This window comes from Ictalurus furcatus, chromosome 24 (assembly GCF_023375685.1).
Source record: "Ictalurus furcatus strain D&B chromosome 24, Billie_1.0, whole genome shotgun sequence".
NCBI classification, from domain to species: domain Eukaryota; kingdom Metazoa; phylum Chordata; class Actinopteri; order Siluriformes; family Ictaluridae; genus Ictalurus; species Ictalurus furcatus.
Genome location: NC_071278.1, coordinates 9,845,575 through 9,863,945, shown reverse-complemented (window position 1 = coordinate 9,863,945; position 18,371 = coordinate 9,845,575). Strand labels below are relative to the sequence as shown.

Here is an 18,371-nt window from a genome sequence, read left to right as displayed (position 1 = left end):
TCTATCTTTTATACTGTTTAACACATCTAGATGTAAATACCAGGAAACAAAAGCTGAAATCCTAAACTCTTGTCTCATATCCAGCTTGTGATCTAAAACCCAAATGTCTGTGGTGTACAGCACAAACAAATGAGTTGGCCTTGCCGTTCCAATAGTTTTGGTGGGGACTGTATGTTCTAAGAAGCAGCTGTACATGAGGACAGAAAGCTGAATTACTTTAATGGCTCACCTCAGTGGCTTCTGAACAAAGTGTGCAATATGCTGATTTTTAACAAAGCCACTACCTTAGACTTCTGTATATAGTATATCAAACATAGTCAAAGAACAAGCACACTTGTAAGCTTATCAGTCAATCTTCATTTTCAAATAAAACCTCTTTCATATGGTACACCGGTGTGTGAGTTTTAAATGTGTGTTGTGATCCAAATCAGCACACTGCTAAGAGAGGAGAGATAAAGAACATGAGAAGTCTACATCCAGCTGAGATAATAGTCTTTCTCTGCCGCTTCTCACACCTGTACATCTGATTGCTGATGTGAGATACTGCAAACAACATATTTCTCACTCCTGCTTGAATACCTAAGAGCACATAAAGCAAATAAACTATGCAGGCCTGGAGAATTGACTAGACTTCTCTGAAAATTTGCTCCCAGTAACCATTTGGGTTAAATATTGATTATTTTACAGTGAATAATAAACTCTGATAGGTAACCTATTACATACATTATTCACAGCTTTAGCATTAATAAAGACACAATGCCTTAATCGGTATGAAAGTTCAAACGACTCTGAGGGCCAAAAACAAACTGCTAATAAGAGCAGCCTTCACAGAAATCTTAACAAGCTGTCTCTCAAAAGCTTGCCCAACTGAAACGAATCGTAAGCAAAACTGCAGACAGTGACAGGGATCCTCCTCCTCCTGCTGAGCCACAGCACCACTTAAGTATGTGTAGATATAATTAAAATGGCCACTTAATCCATAACAGGCCAAAAGTCCACTGCTCCTAATTTGCCAAAATGCTTTGGCATTGATTAATGAAGTGAATATAACTTTTAACCCATCTGGATTGTTCTGGATTGTTACAGTGTGTCTGTTGAAATTAATATGGTATTTACATCAGGACCAGAATGGGTCCGGAACCAATCCTGGTGGTCCAGGGCACACTGGATAAACAGTCACACACTCTTTCACACCTAGGGGCAATTACAGCATAGCCAGTCCACCTAGTAGCATGGGAGGAAACCGGAGAACCTAAAGGAAACCCACACATGGGGAGAACATGCGATACTCCACATAGAGAGTACCCTTACCTCAGGATCGAACCAAGGACCCTGGATCTGTTTCACACCTGCATAATATTTATTATTATCTATTTTCACAGGAAACACAGCTTTGTGGTTAGCATGTTTGCCTTGCACCTCTGGAGTTGGGGATTCAAATCCCACCTCTGCTCTGTTTGCGCAAAGTTTGTATGTTCTCCCCATGCTTTGGAGGGTTCCTCTGCCAGTCCAAAGACATGCATTGTATGCTGATTGGCATTTCTAAATTGTGAATGTGTGTGCAATTGTGCTCCAGGCTCCCTGTATAGGATAAGCAGTATGGATCTATTTTCACCACTCAAATGTATAAAATACATAGATCCAACTCTCACTTACTTACTTGTTCGGTCCAGATTTTGGATGTGAAAAGGCTAAATGTTTCACATCACAAACATTTTTATGTACCTTGTAAAGCATGTCAGAGAAATTTTGGCATTGGGGAAAACAATAATGAATCTCTCCACAGGGCACTGCAAAATCTGTCAAAAGATGATAAGCGGTAGGAAAGTTGTATGATACACCGTGTATCTTGTCCATGACAGAACCACATCAAAAACTGCCATCTGGAGAGCATCATTTCATAGTGTTCAGAAGCTCTGCTTGCATGTTTGCTTCGCTGTGGCGTCCTGATGACACAATCGCAAATCTATAGCAGGAGAGGTTCGAACACAATTCATTCTTGTTAAACGTTAGGACTACAGTAGACAGGGTTACAAATCCAGTGGTAGTAGACTGTGGACTCGACTTATACACACTTCACACATCTTAAGTAGATTAAACAGGTATAGATAACTGTATATCAGTTTCCTAAAGTGAAATAGAGGATGATCCATTAGTTGGCCAGAGCTCTCAGCTTTGAGTATCAGGATTCCAATCATAGTACACTATTTAAAAAAAGACATCTTCAATGGTTCATTGGATATGTAAGGGTTCTTACCTTCCTCAAAGGATTCTACCTTAGAGGCCTCTCAGGTGTGGAGACAGCTATTTGTAAGACTCTTCACAAAAAGAGAAGTGTAACCGTTTTTCCCCCAAGTGTGCACAATTTAGGGGAATCCTTACAGGTTTGGCGTAAAACTCTAGAGTCTAGAGTGTTTCTCTATTAGAGGCCAACTTAAAAACTTATCCTAAATATGACACCACTGTTATGGTTCTATGATCAAATTTTAAGAGAAGTCAATTATTGGATTGAAATAGCTCAAGCTTTAAAGAATGTGTTTTCATTTTGCCATTATATTCTTAAGCGTGCTGCTACCACAGTTTTTTTTTTTTTAAACCACCTTTGGTTTAGTCTTTCTTCATTTATTCTACAGTATCTGTATTCTGCCTGACTTCTCTTCAGTTATTCAGTAAAAACTATTATCACAAAGATAAAAGTGTAACAGAAAAAGCACTAGCGAATGCGTTGTAATAATGATGGCAACTAAAATGATGATATTGTTCTGTTATCTGTATATTAATTATGTAAGGGGGCACGGTGGCTTAGGAGTTTAGCACATTTGCCTCACACCTCCAGGGTTGGGGGAAAAATTCCTGCCTCTGCCCTGTGTGTGCGGAGTTTGCGGGTTCTCCCTGTGCTTCGGGAGTTTCCTCCAGGTACTCCAGTTTCCTCCTCAAGTCCAAAGACATGCATTGTAGGCTGATCGGTATCTCTGAATTGTCCATACTGTATGAATGGGTGTGCAATTGTGTGCTGTGATGGGTTGGCACCCTGTTCAGGGTATCCCCTGCCTCGTGCCCTGAGTCCCCTGGGATAGGCTCCAGGATCCCCTGTGTAGGATAAGCAGTATGGAAAATGGATGGATGGATATGTAGATATGTGAAGTGGTACAGATTAAGGGCATTACCTAATAAATAATTTAGTGTAAGTAAAGAAAAAACATTAAGGAAAACACCATAACCAATGTAGGCATGATGGCCAAGTGGTAAGGCGTTGGTCTCATAAACCGAAGCTCACGGGTTCGATCCCTGTTCATGCCTTACAGAAACTGCTTCTTGCTTGTATTTCCTCATTTATAAGTCACTTTGGATAAAAGCATCTGCTAACTGAATAAATGTAAATATAGATAAAAGAAAATTTTTTAATGAACCTGCTGTTCATTAAAAAGTTTCTCACAAAATGGCCATCTTAGAAAAGATCCAGTGAACTCCATAAATCAACTTTCTAAACAGTGGAACTGTTTCAAGCTGGTGAAGTAAAGATTTTGGTTTTGAAAAATACATGAGATACATGAGAGAGCTACTCTCTTAAAAATTTCTGAGCTTCTGCTTTGAATCTGTGAGGCGGGATCCATGTCCAAAGGGTTGTGCGGGATCCATGTCCAAACTGAGGGATGTGAACGGCAGAACCAAAAGACTTCACTTAAGGATAACGCAGTTAAGCTGCAAGGGGGCATATCAAAGGAGTCAATCACACCATTATCCTCTGCATCTCACTCACACTGGTTCACATTATTATCATACAGCAAATGGTTTGCTGCTCCTTTGGATCTCAAAGGAATCCTTTGAGATCGCTTTATGGCCTTCCTTATGAGAAGTGCACTGGAAAAAAAGAGAAAAAAAGGGTTTGTTGTTTTAAATTTAACCCCTTAAATGCCCAGGAGCCTTTCCTGTTCGTATCACTGTAGTTACTGAATAATTCGTCCTAGTTACTGAATGATAGGTTTAAAGACCATTAACTGATAATAACCAGAGAGTATAGGTGGCTAAAGTACATAAGCATTCTGTTTACCGTATGTTTACTTAGATTGTAAGTTAACACAGTGTAAAATACTGTTGATCGCAATAGTCTTGGAAAAAGTATCAGCGATCTGAACAATAATCTCACCAACAGCTAAGAGCGGTTGGTCATTTAACGTCATTACCGGGTAGGTTATGATTAATGTGTGTGGAGACAGTTTTATTAAGTGTCACTAATATGTTCCTTGGTCAAATCATAATTTAAAATGACAGTGCTTGTTAAATGGGATGCATAGAGTCACTCCGTGTACTGAGGAAGCAATAAGCCTGATCAGCAGCCTCGCCATACCTGCTGGGACTGAGTAATCACTGTTTGACAGCTTTTATCTGTCCCTGGTCCCTGGACTACGTGGCCCTCTCTTTATCCAATTTATGAAAAGGTTTAATGCTGACTTCATATTCTGACAAAGAGAAGTAGTGATTTATGCTGCGGATTCAGATTACAAATGCACGGCTTCCCAGTGCATAAGTGCAATGTGCGCAGAGATCTGTAGAGCTCGGAAGATTACTGACAATAATGTCAGCTGGTTGAAATCTTCCAAATACAGCAATGGGAAAGTTGTCACTACAGTTCCACATAATGACTGAAGTGGAGGCATTTAACTAAAGCATCATATTCGTATATTTGTGCATCGCAGCCTCGAGTAAGCAGCTCCGAATATGCCGGTGGTAAACAAAGCCAGTTGTGTTTATGTTAGTTGTCCCCCCCTATTTTCCCTGCTGATACGGAGATTCGCATCCCCTGGACAAACAGTGATCTGTGAAGGCCTGTCAGGAACCTGATTGTAATGTGTGGCTCCAGGTGAAGAGTGAACACATGACAGTTTGCTCAACACTGAATTCGTGACATAAATTTTACACATCATCATATTAGAAGCTCAAGAATACAAGACACGCAGAGTGATGCAACAACACAGCAATAGCATAATGATGGCGTATAGTTCTTGCGAGATGAGTCAATGGGCGTTGACTCAAGAGATGGTTGGTGCATGAAACTGGCAGAGAAGGAAGCCAACAAAAAAGAGGCAAGATTCTACTGAGCATAGTTACAAAGAAAAAAGCTTATCAAAGAGGATTTGGACAGACAGCATATCTAAATCAGGTTACATTTTCCAACAACTGCTGGCAAATTATATAAGAGCGATATTGCAAAACGGCAAACTAACTAGGAGGAATCCTGAGCTCAGGTTACTGTCTGTGTGTAGTTTCACACATTCTTTATTATGACTGCATAGGTTTCTTCTGGGTTCTCTGGTTTTCTCTTACCTCTCAAAAAACATGCCGATTGGGGGAAAGGCTAGGCTATTTTAAAGTGTGTGTGCATGGTGACCTGCAATGGACTGAGCCATCCAGGGTGTGTTCCAGCATCAAACCCTGTATTTTCAGGATGGGCCCCGGATCTACCGTGACTGAAGTTGAATAAACCTCCATCCATCCGTCCATTTTCCATACTACTTATCCTACACAGGGTCGTGGGGAGACTGGAGCCTATCGCAAGGAGCTCGGGACACATGGCAGGGGACACCCTGGATGGGGTGCCAACAAATCGCAGGGCACAATCACACACGCACTCACACTCACACACTCATTCACACACTACGGACAATTTGGAAATGCCAATCAGCCTACAACGCATGTCTTTGGACTGTCGGAGGTAACTGGAGTACCCAGAGGAAACCCCCGAAGCACAGGGAGAACAAGCAAGCTTCATGCACACAGGATGGAGGCGGGATTCAAACCACCATATATCAGCTTAGATATTTTAATTTGAATAGTCAACTGATTAAAACTCATTGAGGTCAAACCCCACTTTCAATTTGGGTCCAATGTCTGATGCATCAAAGTAATGATCCCAATCTGTACTTAATGCATCTGCTCTACTGACAGAGCCGGCAGGCATCTGTTGTGTCAGCTGTTGACTGAGTAGATTACTCGAGTGTACCCAAAATGGCCCCCATTCGGCATGACAGACGGACCAAGCCTGGCCAATTTGGTCCAGTGGTAAACGGCTAACAAAAGGAGAAATGTTGTTACCAATATTGCACAGAAAAGGACCACTGTTTGTGTACTTGCAGCTCTGTTAGACTGGCTGAGGGAGGATATAGTGAGCCTATTGTAAGCTTTATTAAACAGTCCTGTTTTCTAGACCTGTCGGAGGTTGGAGACTTCACAGACAGTGATCACAGAGAATGATGTCCGGCTGGAGAAGAACACGTGCTCATGCACGATGAGAAAGCACGCCTGCCTTCATGTAAACACCACATTCCTCTCAGGCCTGTTTTGGAGAGGACTCTTTGTGCTGTTCACCTTTACAGAGCATGACAGCTCTCGGTCCTAGTGCATTGTATCTATGAAGTGTTTTGACAGGTCATCGCAACAAGCACTACGGTATTCGGCATCAGTCTTAAGTCTGTGGAACACAAAAATGCCTCTGTTTACATGAGCTGAGTTCAGTGTTTTAACAAAGCTACAATTATCTACGATCACTTGTTGACACAGGCTGTCACAATGCAGGACACACTGTTTACGAGAACCTGTTCTATATTGTTGTTATTACAGCTTTCATGGAGGTGTGGATTGCTAATCAGTTCCTGATTGACAGTTCTAGATTTAAAAGTACACTTGAGTGGACTTGTGATAAATGCTTGATAGAGCCTAAACAACTCCTATGATTATAATATATTCATATAATTGCTGTTGTGTGCGGATGGTCCTGTGTAAGCCACCTGTGGTGAATAATATCAGTGTATTTAAAAGGCAGGTCTGTAAAGCCTAAATCATTTGAGCAGCGAAACACGATTAGCTAAAGTGTTTGTTATTGTTCTGTCTTCAAGGCGATCATCAATATGCTTTTGACAAAGCTTTTTACTTTGCCTCTGAGGCTCATGTGTAGTACTCGGCTCTCTAGTTTGTATTCAGTATTCTGTCTGCATCTTCCTTGAGTTTCAAAAAATAAATAAATGCTCACGATTCCTGTCATGTCACTTTCTCCATTACGAATCAAAAAAGCAAATCAAATATTTACATAACCACATCACACGGTTTCATATCAGGTCTATTTAGCCACATTTAGGTGAAGTAATCATGGCTAGTGAGAATGTACTTTGATGCAGGCTATCTATGTCTGTAGATACACGAGTTTGTGTTGAACAGGTCTCTAACGTGACTGAAGGCTTAAAGAGCTGTGCAAATTGCAGTTTGTGGTGTGAAAGGTACAATAATACCTAGTCACGCTGTCTTCCCTACTGCAAAGCAAAAAGGGCGAAGAGAAAGTTGCTAAGCAACCTTTGTCCTTTAAAAACTCTCTCTGGGATGGGTACATTATTATAATATTCAGTGATAGAGATATTGTGCGTTTTCCTATACACATATCATTATTTATATTTATTTGTCAAACACTTTCGTCCAAAGAGATTTATATTTGAGATTAAGACCTTTGCTTGAGGGTCCAAAAGTGGCAGATTGATCGAGCTGGGATTTCAGCTCTAATCAGCAACGCAGAACCTTAACCACTGAGCCACCATTTCCCATTACAGAGCTGCTTTAGCCTCCCGTGGTTGAATATAGCGTGAACAGGCACACATTCAGCTTATTTTTCTGATTAAACTTTGCTGATTAAAATGTATCATGAAGATTTGTGACTAATTAACAAATTAACAAATAAGTAAAAGAATTAGGAAAAATGTAACCATATGGCTGATCAGACCAAGAGGCAAGAAAGGACTGTTGAAAGGTCTGATTATAGTGTACAGCATGCGTAAAGTGGATTTGGCCATTCTGTAATGTACAACCCAAAGTCTCTTTGTGAAACAAACCATCTTTTAAGCACGGTTGCACCCAAATGGATGGTAACTGACTTAGTCAAGCCAAGTGGGTTTTTATTGACTACGTTTACATGGACAGCAGTAATCTAATTATTGACCTTATTCTAAATAAGACAATATTCTGATTAAGGTGTTTAGAGTCGCTTTTAGAATATTCCTTTTATGTTCCTGTGTTACATGTTCTAGAACATAGATCGATTAACGGCACACGTCATTACATCCCCACGCCACGCCATCCGACGTTCCCTCCAGAATTTCACGTATCGACATACAGTTGGTCTTCATTATGGGACCGTATACAGTGCTGGGTGTTTCATTTTTAATTTTATGAACGCTTCAAGTGCAAATAGACGACTGCTTCAAACCACGGGCTGCGTCCCAAACCACATACTTATACAGCAGATAAGTCGTGAGCCGTGCTCTCTTGTTTGCCGTCAAATGGTTGAGCACTGCCGTGTGTGTACGTGTCCTGTCGCAAAATGCAGTATAAATGCCAATCTAAATCTAAATCTAAAGCCAATGGCAGATTCTTCGTCCTTTGTAAGACAGTCAGCCAGTGTATTTTATGTCATTGAAACTCGGCTACTAAGTCAGCCCTTGTGAGTAGGTATATAAAGAGCTAATTGTACCATCAGTTATCAGTAAATATAGGGTTTCTGCAGGTTTTAACTGGCTACATTTGCTTTTGTGTAATTGCTGTTGATGAGTGCAGTTGTCCGAGTGAGTATTTCAATTAGATTAGACAGATCCAGCTGACAAAGGGAATCAGGGTTGGTGCATCCGATGTGCAGACAAAGACAAAAAAATAATAAAAGGATGGCACTATGGCAACATGGATCAGTACAGGATACACTTTGTCTTCATTGACCCCTCCCCCACAGGCCACCACAGCTGAGTCCATCCAATATTTTGGTAGTGTTTCAACCATCTTGGTTACAGAATTATTACAATGATGTGAAGGTTTTGTGTTCAGGGATCTGTCTTTCTGCCTGTTTGCCATCTTGACATTCTCAGAGGTAATGCATGACACAGGAGGCAGAGTTAAGACGTGACAAGGTGAAATAAAACGTCTTCCTCTTCCACCAGAATTTTTTTTTTTCCGCTGATAAACAGGAAAGACAAATTCAAGAGGATGATAATGCACTCCTTTTCAGAATGTCTCTGGTATTTTTTTTGGTTTGTTTTACTCAATATGGGTCAGCCAGCCCCCTTGCTGCTCACTACCACCTCTGCAGTGAATCCACCTCTATCATGTGAATGCAGCATTCACTCGAACACTTACAGCTTCTCTCCGTCCTCTCTTTCTCTGATGTAGTCAGGTTTAGCAACTGACAGCTCATCTTTTATTAAAACATTACTAAGGACGAATAAATAAGTATATTTTGCCTGCTTGCCTGTCCTACCTAACTTTAAGCATTTGGATCAGAAAAGCAGCAGCTTCACCCAATTCACCTCCTTTTTTGAAAAGACACCCCACTATTTACCGCGAAATAATTCATATTGTATTGTTACAGAGAGCAGAAAACCCGCTCACAGCCAAGAGTATTTGTAGTCTATCCAAGATTTGCAGGAAGGTGGGGAGGAACCAGGAAGAAGACAGAGAGATGTGAGAGAAGCCATGGCTTGTCAGATATGAGAAGACAGTGCGTAGGCGCACTGGGGTTTAGAAGCTCGAGAATCACACGGGCCTGTTAACTTGCTTTTTTCATATCTCTTCATTTGCACCACACTGGAATTACAGCTCTCATACAAAATCCCTCTCCAAATGGACCTCAAAGAGCAGGTGCTTTTCAAAAGAACCTAATTAAACAGTCCCCCCCCCCACCCATCTCTCACCCACCCCATGAAATTCATTACTGCAGAAGATAAAAAGCCACCCTCGGTCCACTTTTGAATCAAAAGACACGCAGCCATTATCTTGGTTTTGAAATTTAACAATGACTGTTTATCTCTTTATATACATAATCACCTAAATGCCACCATTTATCACATCCAATCGAATTGACCATGTTATTTATCTCTGAGCGCCAATTGGCTCCTGGTTAACACAGTTATTAATAAAGAAATCGTACAGACACACAGTACTGTGCAAAAGTCTTAGGCACCCTATTTTTTTTTTTTGGAAAAACTTTTGTTATAGATTTTTTTCCTGCATTATGGAGTCAGTAGAAGAACATTTTAGATTCCCAAACATTAGTTTTCCAGCACAAAATTAAATGTTACAGAATAATGCTTGTATGTCAGTAAAGAAAGCAGCAGATTACGTAAGAGATACTTTTCAGATTAAACACACAATGAAGGCTGCTGGGTTTTTCTGCAGAAATAAGAAGCGAGTGCGACAGTCAAAGTCTCCAGAAGAACCGTGTCTGGTTCTGCAAGATGCTCAATAACACTTACAGCTCATGTCCTTATAAAACTGCACTAATTCTACCTGAGACTACTTTTTTTTTCTTTTTTTTAAGCAAAGGTGTTTACTGATTATCATTGCACTTTACAGTATTTTTTTTAATGTATAAATTGATTTCTTTATTTTTGATGGCATCTTTGCTGTACAGCATTTCTTTGCATGTGCCTAAGACTTTTGCACAGTACTGTACATCTGTGAATTAAGTGCAGCCTACTTAGGATGTGGACTGACCCAGGAGAGCTTCAGATTCATTAGCGGCAAAAGGAAAAAAAAAAAAAGAAAAAGAGAAACAATGAGCCAGGACTCAAATAAGACGGCATCTTTTATTCAAGAGCCTTCATTTGGATAAGACTTTCATCCCCATTACATAATAGAGGCTCTTGTTTGTCGTGTATATTACATATTAGCCAGAGGTCTTGCAGTGTGATACATTATAAGAAGGCTCTGTTTAATGTCTACATTCAACATAATACTATAAACATAAATACTAAAAGCAGAATCTGTCACTATTTTCAAAAAACAGCTAGACACCCACCTCTTCCATGAGCACTTAACTAACCCCTAAAATGCCAACCCCACATTATTTTTAATTACACCTCTACTCTGTGCACTTTGCTTCTCTAGAACTCAATAATAAGTCTTGTATTGTAACACTACTTGTATTGTTCTCCGCTTGATAAATCGCTTTGTGTCTATTTCCTCATTTGTAAGTCGCTTTAGATAAAAGTGTCTGCTAAAAGAATAAATGTAAATGTAAACATACTGTATGTACTGTATGCTCTGCACTAATGATCATATGATAGCGTTAACCTTACTTTGTGATCTGTTCCAGACAGATCCTTATCTAATGTGACAGTTCCAGACAGCGCTGGTTGGAAGTAGCCAAAAGCTGTATATCAGGCTGAGAGGATTCCAGAGACATACTTGTGTAAGGTTTAGCAAGAATACAACACTGAGGATATCATATTTATTATACGGTTATTGAAGTGCAAGTAAAAATATAACATCCTGGAATGGTATTCTACTGACTTTGCATTTCTACATCTAGTCAATACTCATCAGTGTATAGGAAGTGCCGAGATCAGTGTTTTAACATGATACATTACCCTGCTGAAAAAAACCCCAATAGAAACGCAATAGAATTTGTAATGGTTATAATGGGAATTGTATGGGTTTTAATGAAACTATAATGATCCCTGTGGAGCTCTGCTGGTAATTTGTTGCCTTCTATTGGATTGCATGTTATGTCTAGTGAATACCATTAAGGACCTACAGTGCTAATAGTTTTAAACTCCCAATTAACAGATTTAAACTCCCAATTAACACTACTAATATTGGCACCCTTGGTAAATATGAGCAAAGAAAGCTGTGAAAAATTGTCTTTATTGTTTAAATTTTGATCTTTTGTTCAAAAAAATTCACCAAAATACTCTGCTCTCATGGATATCAAACAATTGCAAACAAAAGGTTTATCCAAAATAATAATAATATTTGGAAAATATAGGTACATACAATTATTGGCACCCTTTTAGTTTAATACTTTGTGCTACCTCGCTTTGCCAAGATAACAGCTCTGAGTCTTCTCCTATAATGCCTGATGAGGTTGGAGAATACATGGCAAGGGATCTGAGACCGTTCCTCCATACAGAATCTCTCCAGATCCTTCACATTTCGAGGTCCATGCTGGTGGACTCTCCTCTTCAGTTCACCCCACAGGTTTTCTATGGGTTTCAACTCAGGGGACTTGGATGGTCATGGCAGGACCTTGATTTTGTGGTCAGTAAACCATTTTTGTGTTGATTTTGATGTTTGGATCATTGTCCTGCTGGAAGGCACTGTACATCCTTAATATGTCCTACTATATATTGGAAACCATTTGGTAATGGTTTTAATGGTTTACAGCTGATGGTGTTACAATGGTGTTTGTAGTGGAAACCATTAGAATTTCTAATGGGTTTCTATTGTTTTTTTTTGTTTTGTTTTGTTTTTTCAGCAGTGTAGCATGCATACTAATGCATAGATTAATGAAAGCTTGGGATTGAAGAGAATGAAGCCAGTAAACTAAGTTTGGGAGAAAATGTCCTCGAGAGCTGGCAGTGCTCTGTGGGCTGGTGCGTCATGCAGAATCACAAACGACAATATTTCACACAGCGGAGAAGGATCCCCCCTCCTCTCTCTCTCTCTCTCTCTTGCACACTGTCTTTCTCTTTCTTTCTCTCTTACTCATCTACCTCACACATCTCTCTCTTATTCCCTATCTCTTACTCGTCTCTCCCACACACACATTCTCTGTCTCTCACTCTTTCTGGATGTATCCGTTTCAAGCATCGCTGCTCTGTTCTCACTGTGAGGTGAGGAGGGGACACATATAAAGGCTTAATCCTAATGATTTAAACTCCCATTTAAAGTGTTTCGGAGTCACAGTATCCCCCCACAGACCTGCGGCACACTAGAAAGCATGTTTACATAAGTGAACAAAATGAAAGCCATTATTGCCAAATTAGGCCACAAGTTACAATTCCCAGGACAGCTCACTGAGGACAAGTAAGGAACAATGGTGTGTGCTGCTTATGCACATTGCTTTACATTGTAATGAAGGTTTAATATCATAGAAACTATTACTAACACATACTGTATAAACTGCCTTTGTGAGGCTGGTGTTCTTTCTCTCTCGCTATCTGGCATTTCTTCGTTAGTTTGCCACCTCTTACGGCCTCACGAACAGAAGTTGTGTTTGGAGGAAGAAGGGGTGGGGGGAAGAATAGTATATCTGTTGCAAGGTTTGAATAACTGGGTTTTTTTTTTTACAGAATATGTATCAAATATCGTTCCTTTGGCTTGTGTAAAGGCAAGCTGGTGATGGAGAGATTTTATTGCAGTGCGTAGCTAAGACTGAGCGGGAGGGGGAGGTCAGGGCCACTATGGGAAGTTAGTTGCTATGCAACGAGGTGGCTCTGTTAGGAAAGCACTGCCGTTTTCACTGTACGGAAATGAAAACACACACAGACACACACACTGCTCAAATAGAGACAGCATTAATAATTTCACAGAATTTCAAATACTTCCCGGTGAAAATGCACAGCCATGAATGACACCTGCATCCCAGCTGAAGTGATCATCAGAACGCACAGAAGAGAGATTAAATTTAAAAAACATAAAAAATAAAAAAATTTAAGCCTTCATTCTTTGGAAATTAATCCATTAGCCATTTCCACAGTTTGCCTGTTTTGCCTTGGAGATATATTTACAGAAAACTCACTTATACCGTCCCTAAATGTACACTCATACACCACACACTCACATATGTATGTGCTACAAATGCACACATACAGTAGAAAATATGTGTCAAGTATGTGTGCTAATAAGTGTACTAAGCATTGCAGCACAAAGATTGTTAAACGGTAGATCGAGCATCACATTTGCAACGCTTTTAGGAAATTGGGCCTAGTTCTAACAAGATTACTTTTTGGAATTGGAGCTAAAATGTTTAAAACTTGCACATAAAAAAGTATAATACTGGAAAATAACACAAAGCAGTGTTAATAAGATTAATCCTTGTGTGATCACGAGGCAGTTAACAGCATGAAGGCTGTCAGTTCCTGAGAGATCGGTCATGTACGTTCCCTCTCTCTATCACACACACACGCACATGCATACACACACACATATACACATGCCAGGAGCTCCATGAACACAGCACAGCCATCAGCACACTTTCTCACTATGGAAGGATCCACACCTGTGAAGGAAATGACATGAGTCATGCAGTACAATTCCACCCAAATCCCTCCAGCTTGAACACCCCCAGACCAAATCCACCACCCGTCTGCCTCCGTCATCTATTCTGCTTATCTGTTTCTCTGTTTGTGAAGCACATCCTGATGTACCAAGTCTCTGACCTGTGTGGCTGGCTGCCTGAAGCAGAGACCTTATGTAACTATAATACTCTAGATCTCTGAAAGGAGCTTCACACTTCTGCATGTGTGGTGTGCCGACATTTTTTTTCCCCAAGCCTGGATTGTAGTGAAGATTATCATCAACTAAACCAGATCTTCATTACAAAAGCGGGAAGCATGTGATATCACCTTCAACAGTGATTACACACCATTCAATGAATGGATTTTAATAAGGAGTTCTGGATGGATGGATGGATGGATTGATGGATGGATATAAAAAATGGATGGATGGGTGGATGGATGGGTGGCTATAAGGATTGATAGATGGGAGGATGGATGGGTGGATATAAGGTTGGATGGATGGATGAATGGGTGGATGGATGGATGGAGGGATGGATATAAGGATGGATGGATGGGTGGATATAAGGATGGATGGATGGGCGGATGGATGGATGGGTGGATATAAGGATGGATGGATGGGTGGATGGAAGGATGGATGGGTGGATATAAGGATGATGGATGGGTGGATGGATGGATGGGTGGATATAAGGATGGATGGGTGGATGGAAGGATGGATGGATGGATAGGTGGATATAAGGATGGATGGATGGTTGGTTGGAAGGATGGGTGGATGGATGGGTGGATATAAGGATGGATGGATGGGTGGATGGAAGGATGGATGGATGGATGGGTGGGTGGATGGATGGATGGATGGATGGGTGGATATAAAGATGGAAGGATGGATGGGTGGATATATGGAGGATGGGTGGATATAAGGATGGATGGATGGGTGGATGGATGGATGGGTGGATATAAAGATGGATGGATGGATATAAAGATGGATGGATGGATATAAAGATGGATGGGTGGATGGGTGGATATAAGGATGGATGGATGGGTGGGTGGATGGATAGATGGATGGGTGGATATAAAGATGGAAGGATGGATGGATGGATGGGTGGATATAAAGATGGATGGATGGATGGATGGGAAATCAATGCATTGATAGATGGATTAATACACAGATAGAAAAACTCATTGACCCAGAGGATGGGTTCCCTTCTGAGTCGGGTTCCTCTCAAGGTTTCTTCCTCTTAAAACATCTTAGGGAGTTTTTCCTTGCCACCGTCGCCACTCAGTGGCTTGCTCAGTTGGGATAAATTCGCACCTTTAATATCTGTATACCATGTTGATATTTCTGTAAAGCTGCTTTGAGACAATGTCTATTGTAAAAAGCGCTATACAAATAAAATTGAATTGAATTGAATTGACCCCAAAGCATTGTAGCCTGTGTTTTTACATATGCTTGGATATTAGCTATAGAGCAACATGCATTTTGTTTTTGGTCAAATTTCTGTTAGTAAACATTTTAATTGTAAACTTTTTTTCTGGAGCCTGGAGTCTATCCCAGGGAACTCGGGGCACAAGGTGAGAGACACCCTGGATGGGCACAATCACACACACACATTCACATACTATGGACAATTTGGAAATATCAATCAGTTTACAAAACACGTCTTTGGACTGGGGGAGGAAACTGGAGTACTCGAAGGAAACACCCGAAGCACAGGGAGAACACGCAAACTCTACACACATAGGGCGGAGGCGGGATTCAAACCCCCAACCCCGAAGGTGCGAGGCAAATGTGCTGACCACTAAGCTGCAGTCTATGTGCCATAGTAAAAGAATATACAGCATGCAAAAGAATAGGATCTTCACATGTCCTAGTTTCTATAAGCTGAATATTAAATAATGTGTGAAAACATTTTTAAGATTTTACGCCATAGATGAATAATGATTACACCAAAGTATTAAAGATTTGGATACAACTGATATACAATAAAAGTCTAGACTAATGTACTGATAATAGGTGCTGCTTATCACTTATTTATGACTTGTGTTTTCCAGATATTAAAATATGTACTATCTGTAATGGTCTTTTTGAAAATCAATAATTAAATCAACTTAATTAAGTAATTAAATAAACTTGCCATTAAAAACTTTCAGAGGCTCAATTTGCAAATTGTACTTGAAGGTACACTTTTTCAGTCACATTTATAATAGTTGTATCTGATTCAGGAAACTGCACTATATCCCCCTGGGATATGTTTTCTGGGACAAAGAAAATCATATCACTGGTTGCCTTCAGTTTCAGTGTGCAAACAACTGGGAGGAAAAACATTAGCACCTACCTCATTGAACACAACCCATCAGCTATTTACCAAGGCCTTCATGTGCAGAATGTAATGTGTTAAAATACTGAAAACACATCTCTGTGGGATTACAGCACCTGAGTTTGATGCTCCTGATCTACAGGAGATGAGAATAATACAGCATGACCTAGGCATTTCAAAGTACGAAACAGCTTCTTCTTCGATTTGCCAGAATCCCAGCTTTAATACCGACAGGTCATTTTCAGCACAAGCATCACAGCTCCTGAAATATAGAGTTTATTGCTTATGGGATCCTGCATACTACTGATATTATGGACTCCTAAGAACTGGACTTAACCTACTGCCTCTTGACTCGATTTACATAGCCATCTTTTGTATTTAAAAAAAATTAAATCAATGTTCTCCTGCCATCCAAGGAGAATATGTATAACTGATGAGATGATAAAACTATGTAAGCAGTATACGCAGTACATGCCGCGTTTTTTTTTCTCTTTCGCCCAAAGGGAAATTTGACTCAGGTGATGCACATCCTGGACTTCAGCCTGTCCTTTGCCAAACCATGCTTTAAACATTTATTCGTTTTCCAAAACTGAGCAGTCATGATATTGTTATAGTATGCCAAGCTAAATGACGGTAGTGTGTATGAAACTTGGAGGTGGCCGGATTTTATTCTAAATCCTATTCAGTATATTGAGGTCATGACTGCTCACTTACAGCTGGAGAAGCTCATTAAATGTAATTGATCCTAAGTTCACCACATTTATCTTACCTATTATCCTCTGTCCTTGCTTTTTCCAAAGAGAAAAGAAAAACCCTCTTGCTTTCATACAGCGCTTAAAATAAGAGAGACAATAGGTTTTAAAATAATACAGAATTTCTTGAAACCATTATGTAAGCACTTTAACAAAAAAAACCCACAGTGCATAACAGACCCACAGTCCTGGCATTCTATCAGAGGAGTGACACTGATATTTACTGTTCTGATGTTCTCCGTTTTGGATGCTGAAGTTAGCCAGCACAATGCAATTGGAAACTTAATGGATTAATGGAATTTTGACTGCATTTCCTGAGAGATCGGCCATGGCAGGAAATGTCATTGCTAATTAAACTAAATGGCGTCTGAGACTGCAGCATGTCCTCAGCTTGCTCCATTACTCCCACAGATTTAGTGCTTAGCAAACCTGCAAATTGCCCCAAAGTGAATGTGGCTTAGCTACAGCCCATAATACTCATCCTTTCAGGAAGGCATGAACACCCATCTACACCTCGGTTGTCTCTTATTGGGAAATGATCACGATCACACCAATATCTGATGTGTTATCATATGATGATTATTGTTTGCAAAATGTATTATTCATTATTTATTGAAGCCACAATTCCAGCAACCATTAAGAAGAGAGGCACTTATGCTCTATACGTAATTAAGAAGTGGTAAGAATGGCATAACAGCATCCTAGTTGCCATAATCTGATGTGTTCAAATCCACTGTGACCTACTCGACTGCACCTGACACAGGCCATTATGCTATCATGTAGCTGCACTCTAGCTAATGGAGAAGTAATATAACTATAAGCTTTCACAATAAACTGTACATTTAAAGCTAACTGCAGATGGGAGGAGACATAAATCAATAGATGTGGTACACACAGAGCATTCAGACACAGGACCTCAAAATTTCTATGTCTCAAGGACAGATTGAGTGTTCCGCCTTGAGATACCGGGAAGGAATTTTATATATATTCAGAGCACATGAATTTATTAATAATGTGGGTTTTTTTAAAAATACTGGAACACACAGATCTATCTGCCTTCATGCTTACCAATGGACCCTGTTTGGAGCAAGGGATCAATGGGCTCTGTCCAATTCCATGGGAAAGAGAACTACCAAGAACATCAATAATGAGTTGGGAAAAGATGGATGAAGGATGCTGACTGTGGTCAACTCTGTTAGGCCAATGGTTTGAATATTCTGTTGCTTCTGTGGCCCTCAAGATTGACAAGTTTTGCTTTT

At 40.2% G+C, this 18,371-nt stretch overlaps 1 non-coding gene across 1 annotated transcript; it reads left to right on the top strand.

The window, feature by feature from the left end:
* The first annotated feature begins 3,228 nt into the window (after positions 1 to 3,228).
* On the top strand, positions 3,229 to 3,300 carry trnam-cau (transfer RNA methionine (anticodon CAU)). Its single transcript has one exon. It is a non-coding gene; the product is annotated as a tRNA-Met (tRNA).
* Positions 3,301 to 18,371: the final 15,071 nt, after the last annotated feature.